This window comes from Chiloscyllium plagiosum, unplaced genomic scaffold (assembly GCF_037043375.1).
Source record: "Chiloscyllium plagiosum isolate Xiang-an unplaced genomic scaffold, Cpla_swu_hap1 HiC_scaffold_13, whole genome shotgun sequence".
Classification (NCBI taxonomy): Eukaryota; Metazoa; Chordata; class Chondrichthyes; order Orectolobiformes; family Hemiscylliidae; genus Chiloscyllium; species Chiloscyllium plagiosum.
The window spans coordinates 95,435,997-95,454,391 of NW_028270151.1; positions in this window are offsets into that span (position 1 = coordinate 95,435,997).

The window sequence follows — 18,395 nt, forward strand, 5'->3', positions numbered from 1 at the left end:
ACTGAGGTTCAATCCCTGTCAATGTCTGAGATTCAATCCCTGTCACTGACTGAGGGTCAATCCCGGTCAGTGACTAAGGATCAATCCCTATCACTGTCTGAGATTCAATCCCTGTCACTGATGGAGGTTCAATCCCTGTCACTGACTGAGATTCAATCCCTGTCACTAACTGAGATTCAATCCCTGTCACTGACTGAGATTCATTCCCTGTCACTGTCTGGGTGTCAATCCCAGTCACTGACTGAGATTCAATCCCTGTCACTGACTGAGGTTCAATCCCTGTCACTGATGGAGGTTCAATCCCTGTCACTAAATGAGGGTCAATCCCTGTCACAGACTGAGGTTCAATCCCTGTCACTGGCTGAGATTCAATCCCTGTCACTGACTGAGGGTCAATCCCTGTCACTGATGGAGGATCAATTCCTGTCTCTGACTGATGGTCAAACCCTGTCACTGACTGAGGTTCAATCCCTGTCACTGACTGAGATTCAATCCCTGTCACTGACTGAGATTCAATCCCTGTCAATGTCGGCGGGTCAATCCCAATTAACTGACTGAGATTAAATCCCTGTCACGAACTGAGATTCAATCCCTGTCACTGTCTGAGATTCAATCCGTGTCACTGACTGAGGTTCAATCCCTGTCACTGACTGAGAAACAATCCCTGTCACTGACTGAAGTTCAATCCCTGTCACTGATTGAGATTCAATGCCTGTCACAGACTGAGGGTCAATCCCTGTCACTGACTGAAGGTCAATCACTTTCACTGACTGAAGTTCAATCGCTGTCACTGACGGAGGTTCAATCCGTGTCATTGACTGAGGGTCAATCCCTGTCACTGACGGAGGATCAATCCCTGTCCCTGACTGAGATTCAATCCCTGTCACTGACTGAGGTTCAATCCCTGTCACTGACTGAGGGTCAATCCCTGTCACTGACTGAGGTTCAATCCCTGTCACAGACTGAGATTCAATCACTGTCACTGACTGAGGTTCAATCCCTGTAAGTGGCTGAGATTCAATCCCTGTCACTGACTGAGGGTCAATCCCTGTCACTGACGGAAGGTCAATTCCTGTCACTGACTGAGGGTCAATCCCTGTCACTGACTGAGGTTCAATCCCTGTCATTTACTGAGGCTCAATCCCTGTCACTAACTGAGATTCAATCCCTGTCACTAACTGAGATTCAATCCCTGTCACTGATTGAGGCTCAAACTCAGTCACTGACTGAGGGTCAATCCCTGTCACTAACTGAGATTCAATCCCTGTCTCTGACTGAGTCTCAATCCCAGTCACTGACTGAGGATCAATCCCTGTCACTGACGGAGGATCAATCCCTGTCCTTGACTGAGATTCAATCCCTGTCACTGACTGAGGTTCAATCCCTGTCATTTACTGAGGCTTAATCCCTGTCACTGACTGAGGCTCAAACTCAGTTACTGACTGAGGGTCAATCCCTGTCACTAACTGAGATTCAATCCCTGTCACTAACTGAGATTCAATCCCTGTCTCTGACTGAGTCTCAATCCCAGTCACTGACTGAGGATCAATCCCTGTCACTGACGGAGGATCAATCCCTGTCCTTGACTGAGATTCAATCCCTGTCACTGACTGAGGTTCAATCCCTGTCATTTACTGAGGCTTAATCCCTGTCACTGACTGAGGCTCAATCCCTGTCACTGACTGAGATTCAATACCTGTCACTGACTGAGGCTCAATCCCTGTCACTAACTGAAATTCAATCCCTGTCACTAACTGAGATTCAATCCCAGTCACTGACTGAGGCTCAATCCCTGTCACTGACTGAGGTTCAATCCCTGTCATTTACTGAGGCTTAATCCCTGTCACTGACTGAGGCTCAATCCCTGTCACTGACTGAGATTCAATACCTGTCACTGACTGAGGCTCAATCCCTGTCACTAACTGAAATTCAATCCCTGTCACTAACTGAGATTCAATCCCAGTCACTGACTGAGGATCAATCCCTGTCACTGACGGAGGATCAATCCCTGTCCTTGACTGAGATTCAATCCCTGTCACTGACTGAGGTTCAATCCCTGTCATTTACTGAGGCTTAATCCCTGTCACTGACTGAGGCTCAATCCCAATCACTGACTGAGGTTCAATCCCTGTCACAGACTGAGATTCAATCCCTGTCACTGTCTGAGATTCATTCCCTGTCCCTGACTGAGATTCAATCCATGTCACTGACTGTGGTTCAATCACTGTCACTGATTGAGGTTCACTCGCTGTCACTGACTAAGGTTCAATAAATGTCACTGATTGAGGTTCAATCCCTGTCACTGGCTGAGAATCACTTCCTGTCACCTACTGAGGCGCAATCCCTGTCACTGACTGACGTTCAATCCCTGTCACAGACTGAGGTTCAATCCCTGTCACTGTCTGAGATTCAATCCCTGTCACTGACTGAGGGTCAATCCCGGTCAGTGACTAAGGATCAATCCCTGCCACTGACTGAGGTTCAATCCCTGTCACAGACTGAGATTGAGTCCATGTCACTGACTGAGATTCATTCCCTGTCACTGTTTGGGTGTCAATCCCAGTCACTGACTGAGATTCAATCCCTGTCACTGACTGAGATTCAATCCCTGTCACTGACTGAGGTTCAATACCTGTCACAGACTGAGATTCAATCCCTGTCACTGTCGGCGGGTCAATCCCAATTAACTGACTGAGATTAAATCCCTGTCACGAACTGAGATTCAATCCCTGTCACTGTCTGAGATTCAATCCGTGTCACTGACTGAGGTTCAATCCCTGTCACTGACTGAGAAACAATCCCTGTCACTGACTGAAGTTCAATCCCTGTCACTGATTGAGATTCAATCCCTGTCACAGACTGAGGATCAATCCCTGTCCCTGACTGAGATTCAATCCCTGTCACTGACTGAGATTCAATCCCTGTCACTTACTGAGGCTCAATCCCTGTCACTGACTGAGGCTCAATACCTGTCACTGATGGAGGATCAATCCCTGTCATTGAATGAGGTTCAATCCCTGTCACTGACGGAGGATCAATCCCTGTCCCTGACTGAGATTCAATCCCTGTCACTGACTGAGATTCAATCCCTGTCACTGACTGAGGCTCAATCCCTGTCACTGACTGAGGCTCAATACCGGTCACTGATGGAGGATCAATTCCTGTCACTGACTGAAGGTCAATCACAGTCACTGACTGAGGTACGATCCCTGTCACTGACGGAGGTTCAATCCCTGTCCCTGACTGAGATTCAATCCCAGTCACTGACTGAGGTTCAATCCCTGTCATTTACTGAGGCTCAATCCCTGTCACCGACTGAGATTCAATGCCTGTCACTGACTGAGGCTCAATTCCTGTCACAGACTGAGATTCAATCCCTGTCACTAACTGAGTTTCAATCCCAGTCACTGACTGAGGCTCAATCCCTGTCACTGACTGTGATTCAATCCCTGTCACACACTGTGGTTCAATCCCTGTCACAGACAGAGATTCAATCCCTGTCACTGTCTGAGATTCAATCCCTGTCACTGACTGAGATTCAATCCATGTCACTGACTGAGGTTCAATCACTGTCACTGATTGAGGTTCAATCCCAGTCACTGACTAAGGTTCAATCCCTGTCACTGACTGAGATTCAATCCCTGTCACTGACTGAGATTCAATTCCTGTCACTGAATGAGATTCAATCCCTGTCACTGACTGAGATTCAATCCCTGTCACTGACTGAGGTTCAATCACTGTCACAGATTGAGGTTCAATCCCAGTCACTGACTAAGGTTCAATCCCTGTCACTGACTGAGATTCAATCCCTGTCACTGACTGAGATTCAATTCCTGTCAATGAATGAGATTCAATCCCTGTCACTGACTGAGATTCAATCCCTGTCACTGACTGAGATTCTATTCCAGTCACTGATTGAGATTCAACCCCTGTCACTGACTGAGATACAATACATGTCACTGACTGAGGATCAAACCCTGTCCCAGACTGAGGCTCAATTCCTGTCATGGATTGAGATTCAATCCCTGTCACTGACTGAGTTCAATCCTTGTCAAAGACTGAGATTCAATCCCTGTCACTGTATGAGATGGATTCCCTGTCACTGACTGCGATTCAATCATAGTCACTGACTGAGTTTCAATCCCTGTCACTGACTGAGGCTCAATCCCTGTCACTGATTGAGATTCAATCGCTGTCACTGACTGAGGGATAATCCCTGTAACTATTTGTGGCTCAATCCCTGTCACCAACTGAGATTCAATCCCTGTCACTGACTGAGATTCCATCCCTGTCACTGTCTGGAGGTTATTCCCAGACACTGACTGAGATTCAATTGCTGTCACTAACTGAAAATCAATCCCTGTCACTGACGGAGGTTCAATCCCTGTCACTGACTGAGATTCAATCCCTGTCATTGACTGAGGTTCAATCCCTGTCACTGACTGTGATTCAATCCCTGTCACTGGCTGAGGTACAATCCCTGTCACAGACTGAAGGTCAATCACTGTCACTGACTGAGGTTCAATTCCTGTCACTGACTGAGATTCAACCCCTGTCACTGACTGCGACTCAATACCAATCACTGACTGAGTTTTAATCCCTGTCACTGACTGAGATTCAATCCAAGTCACAGACTGAGGTTCAATCACAGTCACTGACTGAGGTTCAATCCCTGTCACTGACTAATGTTCAATCCCTGTCACTGACTGAGATTCAATCCATGTCACTGTTTGAGGTTCAATCCCTGTCACTGACTGAGGCTCTATCCTTGTCACTGACGGAGGATCAATACCTGTCACTTACTGAGGGTCAATCTCTGTCACTGACTGAGGTTCAATTCCTGTCACTGACTGACGCTCAATCCCTGTCACTGACTGAGGTTCAATCCCTGTCACTGACTGAGATTCAATCCCTGTCACTGTCTTTGGGTCAATGCCAGTCACTGACTGAGATTGAATCCCTGTCACAGACTGAGATTCAATCCCTGTCACCAACTGAGATTCAATCCCAGTCACTGACTGAGATTAAATCCCTGTCACTGTCTGAGGGTTGATCCCTGTCACTGACGAAGTATCAATACCTGTCACTGACTGAGGGTCAATCCCTGTCACAGACTGAGGTTCAATTCCTGTCACTGACTGAGGTTCAATCCGTGTCACAGACTGAGATTCAATCCCTGTCACTGTCTGAGATTCAATCCCTGTCACTGACTGAGGCTCAATCCCTGTCACTGACGGAGGATCAATACCTGTCACTGACTGAGGTTCAATTCCTGGCACTAACAGAGGCTCAATCCCTGTCACTGTCTGAGATTCAATCCCTGTCACTGACTGAGGTTAAATTCCTGTCACAGACTGAGATTCAATCACTGTCACTGACTGAGGTTCAATCCCTGTCACTGGCTGAGATTCAATCCCTGTCACTGACTAAGGTTCAATCCCTGTCACTGACGTAGCTTCAATCCCTGTCACTGACTGAGGTTCAATCCCTGTCACTTACTGAGGTTCAATCCCTGTCACTGGCTGAGATTCAATCCCTGTCACTGACTAAGGTTCAATCCCTGTCACTGACGTAGGTTCAATCCCTGTCACTGACGGAGGTTCAATCCCTGTCACTGACTGAGGTTCAATCCCTGTCACAGACTGAGGTTCAATCCCTGTCACTGACTGAGATTCAATCCCTGTCACTGACTAAGGTTCAATCCCTGTCACTGACGTAGCTTCAATCCCTGTCACTTACTGAGGTTCAATCCCTGTCACTGGCTGAGATTCAATCCCTGTCACTGACTAAGGTTCAATCCCTGTCACTGACGTAGGTTCAATCCCTGTCACTGACGGAGGTTCAATCCCTGTCACTGACTGAGGTTCAATCCCTGTCACAGACTGAGGTTCAATCCCTGTCACAGGCTGAGATTCAATCCCTGTCACTGACTAAGGTTCAATCCCTGTCACTGACGTAGCTTCAATCCCTGTCACTGACTGAGGTTCAATCCCTGTCACTTACTGAGGTTCAATCCCTGTCACTGGCTGAGATTCAATCCCTGTCACTGACTAAGGTTCAATCCCTGTCACTGACGTAGGTTCAATCCCTGTCACTGACGGAGGTTCAATCCCTGTCACTTACTGAGGGTCAATCCCTGTCACTGATGGAGGATCAATCCCTGTCACTGACTGAGATTCAATCCCTGTCACTTACTGAGGCTCAATCCCTGTCACTGACTGAGGCTCAATACCTGTCACTGATGGAGGATCAATTCCTGTCATTGACTGAGGTTCAATCCCTGTCACTGACGGAGGATCAATCCCTGTCCCTGACTGAGATTCAATCCCTGTCACTGACTGAGATTCAATCCCTGTCACTTACTGAGGCTCAATCCCTGTCACTGACTGAGGCTCAATACCTGTCACTGACTGACATTCAATCCCTGTCACTGACTGAGATTCAATCCCTGTCACTTACTGAGGCTCAATCCCTGTCACTGACAGAGGCTCAATACCTGTCACTGATGGAGGATCAATTCCTGTCACTGACTGAAGGTCAATCACAGTCACTGACTGAGGTACGATCCCTGTCACTGACGGAGGTTCAATCCCTGTCCCTGACTGAGATTCAATCCCTGTCACTGACTGAGGTTCAATCCCTGTCATTTACTGAGGCTCAATCCCTGTCACCGACTGAGATTCAATGCCTGTCACTGACTGAGGCTCAATTCCTGTCACAGACTGAGATTCAATCCCTGTCACTAACTGAGTTTCAATCCCAGTCACTGACTGAGGCTCAATCCCTGTCACTGACTGTGATTCAATCCCTGTCACACACTGTGGTTTAATCCCTGTCACAGACAGAGATTCAATCCCTGTCACTGTCTGAGATTCAATCCCTGTCACTGACTGAGATTCAATCCATGTCACTGACTGAGGTTCAATCACTGTCACTGATTGAGGTTCAATCCCAGTCACTGACTAAGGTTCAATCCCTGTCACTGACTGAGATTCAATCCCTGTCACTGACTGAGATTCAATTCCTGTCACTGAATGAGATTCAATCCCTGTCACTGACTGAGATTCAATCCCTGTCACTGACTGAGGTTCAATCACTGTCACAGATTGAGGTTCAATCCCAGTCACTGACTAAGGTTCAATCCCTGTCACTGACTGAGATTCAATCCCTGTCACTGACTGAGATTCAATTCCTGTCAACGAATGAGATTCAATCCCTGTCACTGACTGAGATTCAATCCCTGTCACTGACTGAGATTCTATTCCAGTCACTGATTGAGATTCAACCCCTGTCACTGACTGAGATACAATACATGTCACTGACTGAGGATCAAACCCTGTCCCAGACTGAGGCTCAATTCCTGTCATGGATTGAGATTCAATCCCTGTCACTGACTGAGTTCAATCCTTGTCAAAGACTGAGATTCAATCCCTGTCACTAAATGAGGGTCAATCCCTGTCACAGACTGAGGTTCAATCCCTGTCACTGGCTGAGATTCAATCCCTGTCACTGACTGAGGGTCAATCCCTGTCACTGATGGAGGATCAATTCCTGTCTCTGACTGATGGTCAATCCCTGTCACTGACTGAGCTTCAATCCCTGTCACTGACTGAGATTCAATCCCTGTCACTGACTGAGATTCAATCCCTGTCACTGTTGGCGGGTCAATCCCAATTGACTGACTGAGATTAAATCCCTGTCACTAACTGAGATTCAATCCCTGTCACTGTCTGAGATTCAATCCGTGTCACTGACTGAGGTTCAATCCCTGTCACTGACTGAGAAACAGTCCCTGTCACTGACTGAAGTTCAATCCCTGTCTTTGACTGAGATTCAATGCCTGTCACAGACTGAGGGTCAATCCCTGTCACTGACTGAAGGTCAATCACTTTCACTGACTGAAGTTCAATCGCTGTCACTGACGGAGGTTCAATCCGTGTCATTGACTGAGGGTCAATCCCTGTCACTGACGGAGGATCAATCCCTGTCCCTGACTGAGATTCAATCCCTGTCACTGACTGAGGTTCAATCCCTGTCACTGACTGAGGGTCAATCCCTGTCACTGACTGAGGTTCAATCCCTGTCACAGACTGAGATTCAATCACTGTCACTGACTGAGGTTCAATCCCTGTAAGTGGCTGAGATTCAATCCCTGTCACTGACTGAGGGTCAATCCCTGTCACTGACGGAAGGTCAATTCCTGTCACTGACTGAGGGTCAATCCCTGTCACTGACTGAGGTTCAATCCCTGTCATTTACTGAGGCTCAATCCCTGTCACTAACTGAGATTTAATCCCTGTCACTGACTGAGGCTCAAACTCAGTCACTGACTGAGGGTCAATCCCTGTCACTCACGGAGGATCAATTCCTGTCACTAACTGAGATTCAATCCCTGTCACTAACTGAGATTCAATCCCTGTCTCTGACTGAGTCTCAATCCCAGTCACTGACTGAGGATCAATCCCTGTCACTGACGGAGGATCAATCCCTGTCCTTGACTGAGATTCAATCCCTGTCACTGACTGAGGTTCAATCCCTGTCATTTACTGAGGCTCAATCCCTGTCACTGACGGAGATTCAATCCCTGTCACTGACTGAGATTCAATCCCTGTCACTGTCGGCGGGTCAATCCCAATTAACTGACTGAGATTAAATCCCTGTCACTAACTGAGATTCAATCCCTGTCACTGTCTGAGATTCAATCCGTGTCACTGACTGAGGTTCAATCCCTGTCACTGACTGAGAAACAATCCCTGTCACTGACTGAAGTTCAATCCCTGTCACTGACTGAGATTCAATGCCTGTCACAGACTGAGGGTCAATCCCTGTCACTGACTGAAGGTCAATCACTTTCACTGACTGAAGTTCAATCGCTGTCACTGACGGAGGTTCAATCCGTGTCATTGACTGAGGGTCAATCCCTGTCACTGACGGAGGATCAATCCCTGTCCCTGACTGAGATTCAATCCCTGTCACTGACTGAGGTTCAATCCCTGTCACTGACTGAGGGTCAATCCCTGTCACAGACTGAGATTCAATCACTGTCACTGACTGAGGTTCAATCCCTGTAAGTGGCTGAGATTCAATCCCTGTCACAGACTGAGGGTCAATCCCTGTCACTGACGGAAGGTCAATTCCTGTCACTGACTGAGGGTCAATCCCTGTCACTGACTGAGGTTCAATCCCTGTCATTTACTGAGGCTCAATCCCTGTCACTAACTGAGATTTAATCCCTGTCACTGACTGAGGCTCAAACTCAGTCACTGACTGAGGGTCAATCCCTGTCACTCACGGAGGATCAATTCCTGTCACTAACTGAGATTCAATCCCTGTCACTAACTGAGATTCAATCCCTGTCTCTGACTGAGTCTCAATCCCAGTCACTGACTGAGGATCAATCCCTGTCACTGACGGAGGATCAATCCCTGTCCTTGACTGAGATTCAATCCCTGTCACTGACTGAGGTTCAATCCCTGTCATTTACTGAGGCTCAATCCCTGTCACTAACTGAGATTCAATCCCAATCACTGACTGAGGTTCAATCCCTGTCACAGACTGAGATTCAATCCCTGTCACTGTCTGAGATTCATTCCCTGTCACTGACTAAGGTTCAATCCATGTCACTGATTGAGGTTCAATCCCTGTCACTGGCTGAGATTCACTTCCTGTCGCCGACTGAGGCGCAATCCCTGTCACTGACTGACGTTCAATTCCTGTCACAGACTGAGATTCAATCAATGTCACTGACTGAGGTTCAATCCCTGTCACTGACTGAGGTTCAATCCCTGTCACTGACTGAGGTTCAATCCCTGTCACTGTCCGAGATTCAATCCCTCTCACTGACTGAGGGTCAATCCCGGTCAGTGACGAAGGATCAATCCCTGCCACTGACTGAGGTTCAATCCCTGTCACAGACTGAGATTGAGTCCATGTCACTGACTGAGATTCATTCCCTGTCACTGTTTGGGTGTCAATCCCAGTCACTGACTGAGGCTCAATCCCTGTCATTAACTGAGATTCAATCCCTGTCTCTGACTGAGGCTCAATCCCTGTCACTGACTGAGGCTCAATCCCTGTCAGTGACTGAAGGTCAATCACTGTCACTGACTGAGGTTCAATCCCTGTCACAGTTTGAGATTCAATAACTGTCACTGACTGAGGTTCAATCCCTGGAAGTGGCTGAGATTCAATCCCTGTCACTTACTGAGGGTCAATCCCTGTCACTGATGGAGGATCAATTCCTGTCACTGACTGAAGGTCAATCACAGTCACTGACTGAGGTACGATCCCTGTCACTGACGGAGGTTCAATCCCTGTCACTAATTGAGGGTCAATCCGTGTTACTGACTGAGGTTCAATCCCTGTCACAGACTGAGATTCAATCCCTGTCATTGATGGAGGATCAATCCCTGTCTCTGACTGAGATTCAATCCCTGTCACTGACTGAGGTTCAATCCCTGTCATTTACTGAGGCTCAATCCCTGTCACCGACTGAGATTCAATGCCTGTCACTGACTGAGGCTCAATTCCTGTCACAGACTGAGATTCAATCCCTGTCACTGACTGAGGGTCAATCCCTGTCACTGACTGAGGTTCAATCCCTGTCACAGACTGAGATTCAATCACTGTCACTGACTGAGGTTCAATCCCTGTAAGTGGCTGAGATTCAATCCCTGTCACTGACTGTGGGTCAATCCCTGTCACTGACGGAAGGTCAATTCCTGTCACTGACTGTTTTAAAAAATTCTCAAGGTCAGGTTCGTAGGAGAGTAGTCTGACACAGAACAAACGACCAAGAGGCGAGTCTGCTAGAATATGGGCATTTTATTCCCCGCAGCGTCGCCACAACGGGTCTGGCTTATACTCACTCGACATGTTACCGGAACTGGGAGCCGTCAGTTCTCGTAGAGCGGTTGCCAACAACCCACGCTCGGCGGTTAAACGTAACCCCGGAGCAGACTCACCGAACTGGAGACTTTTCCAGCTGATATACTCTTTTCCAGATATAAACATTCATGTGAACAGCAGAGCAAGGCTAAAAAACACATTCGATTCTGGTTACATACAGATAAGAAGATTCACACGGGGAGGTGTGTAATAAGATTCACACGGGACTAAGCAACACCTCCATTCCGGTTAGATTCACACATGTATTGGGACATAATTTTTAACCGTTTCACCACATTCCACTGCTTGGAATTTTACACCACATTCCACTGCTTGGCCCAATACATGTGTTACATTATGATTCACACATGTATTGGGACATAATTTTACACCACATTCCACTGCTTGGCCCAATACATGTGTTACATTATGCTTAATTCAGTTCAATTCGTTTCAGTTAATTTCAGTTCAGTCAATTCAGTGTAGTTCAATTCAGCTCAGTTCAGGTCTGTTCAGTTCAATTCAATTGTGTTCAATTCAGTTCCGTCCATTTCAATTCAATTTAGCTCAGTTCCATTTTGTTCCGTTCAATTTGATTCACTTCAGTTCCACTCAGTTCAGTTCAGTTCAATCCCATTCAATTCTGTTAACTCCGCTTCAGCTTTTTGGACATGCCCACATCCTCCGCTGTACCCCAGGCAAGGGGTTCTTCGGCAGGACTGGGATCCTCTCTCAAACAAACTGCCACGTACATGCCCACATCCATGCCATCCCGGGACGGTCGGGACCTCCACAGTTTGTTCTTCTGGTTTCTTAGTCTTTTTCCAAAACATTGTTCTGTATCAAAATCTCTCCTCAATTGCGATTGATCCTGCCGACTACGCCAAATGTTTTAAAAAATTCTCAAGGTCAGGTTCGTAGGAGAGTAGTCTGACACAGAACAAACGACCAAGAGGCGAGTCTGCTAGAATATGGGCATTTTATTCCCCGCAGCGTCGCCACAACGGGTCTGGCTTATACTCACTCGACATGTTACCGGAACTGGGAGCCGTCAGTTCTCGTAGAGTGGTTGCCAACAACCCACGCTCGGCTGTTAAACGTAACCCCGGAGCAGACTCACCGAACTGGAGACTTTTCCAGCTGATATACTCTTTTCCAGATATAAACATTCATGTGAACAGCAGAGCAAGGCTAAAAAACACATTCGATTCTGGTTACATACAGATAAGAAGATTCACACGGGGAGGTGTGTAATAAGATTCACACGGGACTAAGCAACACCTCCATTCCGGTTAGATTCACACATGTATTGGGACATAATTTTTAACCGTTTCACCACATTCCACTGCTTGGAATTTTACACCACACTGACTGAGGGTCAATCCCTGTCACTGACTGAGGTTCAATCCCTGTCATTTACTGAGGCTCAATCCCTGTCACTAACTGAGATTCAATCCCTGTCACTAACTGAGATTCAATCCCTGTCACTGACTGAGGCTCAAACTCAGTCACTGACTGAGGGTCAATCCCTGTCACTCACGGAGCATCAATTCCTGTCACTAATTGAGATTCAATCCCTGTCACTAACTGAGATTCAATCCCTGTCTCTGACTGAGTCTCAATCCCAGTCACTGACTGAGGATCAATCCCTGTCACTGACGGAGGATCAATCCCTGTCCTTGACTGAGATTCAATCCCTGTCACTGACTGAGGTTCAAACCCTGTCATTTACTGAGGCTCAATCCCTGTCACTGACTGAGGCTCAATCCCTGTCACTGACTGAGATTCAATACCTGTCACTGACTGAGGCTCAATCCCAGTCACTAACTGAGATTCAATCCCTGTCACTAACTGAGATTCAATCCCAGTCACTGACTGAGGCTCAATCCCTGTCACTGACTGAGATTCAATACCAATCACTGACTGAGGTTCAATCCCTGTCACAGACTGAGATTCAATCCCTGTCACTGTCTGAGATTCATTCCCTGTCCCTGACTGAGATTCAATCCATGTCACTGACTGTGGTTCAATCACTGTCACTGATTGAGGTTCACTCGCTGTCACTGACTAAGGTTCAATCCATGTCACTGATTGAGGTTCAATCCCTGTCACTGGCTGAGATTCACTTCCTGTCACCTACTGAGGCGCAATCCCTGTCACTGACTGACGTTCAATTCCTGTCACAGACTGAGATTCAATCAATGTCACTGACTGAGGTTCAATCCCTGTCACTGACTGAGGTTCAATCCCTGTCACTGACTGAGGTTCAATCCCTGTCACTGTCTGAGATTCAATCCCTCTCACTGACTGAGGGTCAATCCCGGTCAGTGACTAAGGATCAATCCCTGCCATTGACTGAGGTTCAATCCCTGTCACAGACTGAGATTGAGTCCATGTCACTGACTGAGATTCATTCCCTGTCACTGTTTGGGTGTCAATCCCAGTCACTGACTGAGATTCAATCCCTGTCACTGACTGAGTTTCAATCCCTGTCACTGACTGAGGTTCAATCCCTGTCACAGACTGAGATTCAATCCCTGTCTCTGACTGAGGCTCAATCCCTGTCACTGACTGAGGCTCAATCCCTGTCAGTGACTGAAGGTCAATCACTGTCACTGACTGAGGTTCAATCCCTGTCACAGACTGAGATTCAATAACTGTCACTGACTGAGGTTCAATCCCTGTAAGTGGCTGAGATTCAATCCCTGTCACTTACTGAGGGTCAATCCCTGTCACTGATGGAGGATCAATCCCTGTCACTGACTGAGGTTCAATCCCTGTCACTGAGGGAGGATCAATCCCTGTCCCTGACTGAGATTCAATCCCTGTCACTGACTGAGATTCAATCCCTGCCACTTACTGAGGCTCAATCCCTGTCACTGACTGAGGCTCAATACCTGTCACTGATGGAGGATCAATTCCTGTCACTGACTGAGGTTCAATCCCTGTCACTGACGGAGGATCAATCCCTGTCCCTGACTGAGATTCAATCCCTGTCACTGACTGAGATTCAATCCCTGTCACTTACTGAGGCTCAATCCCTGTCACTGACTGAGGCTCAATACCTGTCACTGACTGAGATTCAATCCCTGTCACTGACTGAGATTCAATCCCTGTCACTTACTGAGGCTCAATCCCTGTCACTGACAGAGGCTCAATACCTGTCACTGATGGAGGATCAATTCCAGTCACTGACTGAAGGTCAATCACAGTCACTGACTGAGGTACAATCCCTGTCACTGACGGAGGTTCAATCCCTGTCACTAATTGAGGGTCAATCCGTGTTACTGACTGAGGTTCAATCCCTGTCACAGACTGAGATTCAATCACTGTCACTGACTGAGATTCAATCCCTGTCACTGACTGAGGTTCAATCCCTGTCATTTACTGAGGCTCAATCCCTGTCACCGACTGAGATTCAATGCCTGTCACTGACTGAGGCTCAATTCCTGTCACAGACTGAGATTCAATCCCTGTCACTAACTGAGTTTCAATCCCAGTCACTGACTGAGGCTCAATCCCTGTCACTGACTGTGATTCAATCCCAGTCACACACTGAGGTTCAATCCCTGTCACAGACAGAGATTCAATCCCTGTCACTGTCTGAGATTCAATCCCTGTCACTGACTGAGATTCAATCCCTGTCACTGACTGAGGTTCAATCACTGTCACTGATTGAGGTTCAATCCCAGTCACTGACTAAGGTTCAATCCCTGTCACTGACTGAGATTCAATCCCTGTCACTGACTGAGATTCAATTCCTGTCACTGAATGAGATTCAATCCCTGTCACTGACTGAGATTCAATCCCTGTCACTGACTGAGGTTCAATCACTGTCACTGATTGAGGTTCAATCCCAGTCACTGACTAAGGTTCAATCCCTGTCACTGACTGAGATTCAATCCCTGTCACTGACTGAGATTCAATACCTGTCACTGACTGAGGCTCAATCCCTGTCACTAACTGAGATTCAATCCCTGTCACTAACTGAGATTCAATCCCAGTCACTGACTGAGGCTCAATCCCTGTCACTGACTGTGATTCAATCCCTGTCGCTGACTGAGGTTCAATCCCTGTCACAGACTGAGATTCAATCCCTGTCACTGTCTGAGATTCATTCCCTGTCACTGACTGAGATTCAATCCATGTCACTGACTGAGGTTCAATCACTGTCACTGACTGAGATTCAATCCCTGCCACTGACTAAGGTTCAATCCCTGTCACTGACTGAGGTTCAATCACGGTCACTGACTGAGGTTCAATCCCTGTCACTGACTAAGGTTCAATCCCTGTCACTGACTGAGATTCAAACCATGTCACTGATTGAGGTTCAATCCTGTCACTGGCTGAGATTCAATTCCTGTCACCTACTGAGGTTCAATCCCTGTCACTGATAGAGGTTCAATTTCTAACACTGACTGAGATTTAATTCCTATCACTGACTGAGATTCAATCCCTGTCACTGACTGAGATTCAATTCCTGTCACTGACTGAGATTCAATCCCTGTCACTTACTAAGATTCAATTCCTGTCACTGAATGAGATTCAATCCCTGTCACTGACTGAGATACAATACGTGTCACAAATTGAGGCTCAATCCCTGTCACTGACTGTGGCTGAATCCCTGCCACTGACTGAGATTCAATCCCTGTCACTGACTGAGGTTCAATCCCTGTCAAAGACTGAGATTCAATCCCTGTCACTGTCTGAGATTGAATCCCTGTCTCTGACTCCGATTCAATCCCAGTCACTGACTGACTTTCAATCCCTGTCACTGAATGAGGCTCAATCCCTGTCACTGATTGAGATTAAATCGCTGTCACTAATTGAGGGATAATCCCTGTAACTATTTGTTGCTCAATCCCTGTCACTGAATGAGATTCAAACCCTGTCACTGACTGAAACTCAATCCCAGTTTCTGATTGAGGCTCAATCCCTGTCTCTGACTGAGGGTCTATCCCTGTCAAAGACTGAGATTCAATCCCTGTCACTCTCTGAGATTCAATCCCTGTCACTGACTGAGGTTCAATCCCTGTCACTGTCGGCAGGTCAATCCCAATCACTGACTGAGATTAAATCCCTGTCACTAACTGAGATTCAATCCCTGTCACTGACTGAGGTTCAATCCCTGTCACTGACTGAGAATTAATCCCTGTCACTGACTGAAGTTCAATCCCTGTCACTGACTGAGATTCAATGCCTGTCACAGACTGAGATTCAATCCTTGTCACTGACAGAGGTTCATTCCCTGTCACTGACGGAGGATCAATCCCTGTCACTGACTGAGGGTCAATCCCTGTCACTGAATGAGGTTCAATCCCTGTTACTTACTGAGATTCAATCCCTGTCACTGACAGAGGGTCAATCCCTGTCACTGACTGAAGGTCAATCACTGTCACTGACTGAAGTTCAATCCCTGTCACTGAATGAGGGTCAATCCCTGTCACCTACTGAGGTTCAATCCCTGTCACTGACTGAGATTCAATTTCTAACACTGACTGAGATTTAATTCCTATCACTTACTGAGATTCAATCCCTGTCACTGACTGAGATTCAATTCCTGTCACTGACTGAGATTCAATCCCTGTCACTTACTAAGATTCAATTCCTGTCACTGAATGAGATTCAATCCCTGTCACTGACTGAGATTCAATTCCTGTCACTGAATGAGATTCAATCCCTGTCACTGACTGAGATTCAATCCCTGTCACTGACTGAGGTTCAATCACTGTCACTGATTGAGGTTCAATCCCTGTCACTGACTGAGATTCAATCCCTGTCACTGACTGAGATTCAATACCTGTCACTGACTGAGGCTCAATCCCTGTCACTAACTGAGATTCAATCCCTGTCACTAACTGAGATTCAATCCCAGTCACTGACTGAGGCTCAATCCCTGTCACTGACTGTGATTCAATCCCTGTCGCTGACTGAGGTTCAATCCCTGTCACAGACTGAGATTCAATCCCTGTCACTGTCTGAGATTCATTCCCTGTCACTGACTGAGATTCAATCCATGTCACTGACTGAGGTTCAATCACTGTCACTGACTGAGATTCAATCCCTGCCACTGACTAAGGTTCAATCCCTGTCACTGACTGAGGTTCAATCACGGTCACTGACTGAGGTTCAATCCCTGTCACTGACTAAGGTTCAATCCCTGTCACTGACTGAGATTCAAACCATGTCACTGATTGAGGTTCAATCCTGTCACTGGCTGAGATTCAATTCCTGTCACCTACTGAGGTTCAATCCCTGTCACTGATAGAGGTTCAATTTCTAACACTGACTGAGATTTAATTCCTATCACTGACTGAGATTCAATCCCTGTCACTGACTGAGATTCAATTCCTGTCACTGACTGAGATTCAATCCCTGTCACTTACTAAGATTCAATTCCTGTCACTGAATGAGATTCAATCCCTGTCACTGACTGAGATACAATACGTGTCACAAATTGAGGCTCAATCCCTGTCACTGACTGTGGCTGAATCCCTGCCACTGACTGAGATTCAATCCCTGTCACTGACTGAGGTTCAATCCCTGTCAAAGACTGAGATTCAATCCCTGTCACTGTCTGAGATTGAATCCCTGTCTCTGACTCCGATTCAATCCCAGTCACTGACTGACTTTCAATCCCTGTCACTGAATGAGGCTCAATCCCTGTCACTGATTGAGATTAAATCGCTGTCACTAATTGAGGGATAATCCCTGTAACTATTTGTTGCTCAATCCCTGTCACTGAATGAGATTCAAACCCTGTCACTGACTGAAACTCAATCCCAGTTTCTGATTGAGGCTCAATCCCTGTCTCTGACTGAGGGTCTATCCCTGTCAAAGACTGAGATTCAATCCCTGTCACTCTCTGAGATTCAATCCCTGTCACTGACTGAGGTTCAATCCCTGTCACTGTCGGCAGGTCAATCCCAATCACTGACTGAGATTAAATCCCTGTCACTAACTGAGATTCAATCCCTGTCACTGACTGAGGTTCAATCCCTGTCACTGACTGAGAATTAATCCCTGTCACTGACTGAAGTTCAATCCCTGTCACTGACTGAGATTCAATGCCTGTCACAGACTGAGATTCAATCCTTGTCACTGACAGAGGTTCATTCCCTGTCACTGACGGAGGATCAATCCCTGTCACTGACTGAGGGTCAATCCCTGTCACTGAATGAGGTTCAATCCCTGTTACTTACTGAGATTCAATCCCTGTCACTGACAGAGGGTCAATCCCTGTCACTGACTGAAGGTCAATCACTGTCAATGACTGAAGTTCAATCCCTGTCACTGAATGAGGGTCAATCCCTGTCACCTACTGAGGTTCAATCCCTGTCACTGACTGAGATTCAATTTCTAACACTGACTGAGATTTAATTCCTATCACTTACTGAGATTCAATCCCTGTCACTGACTGAGATTCAATTCCTGTCACTGACTGAGATTCAATCCCTGTCACTTACTAAGATTCAATTCCTGTCACTGAATGAGATTCAATCCCTGTC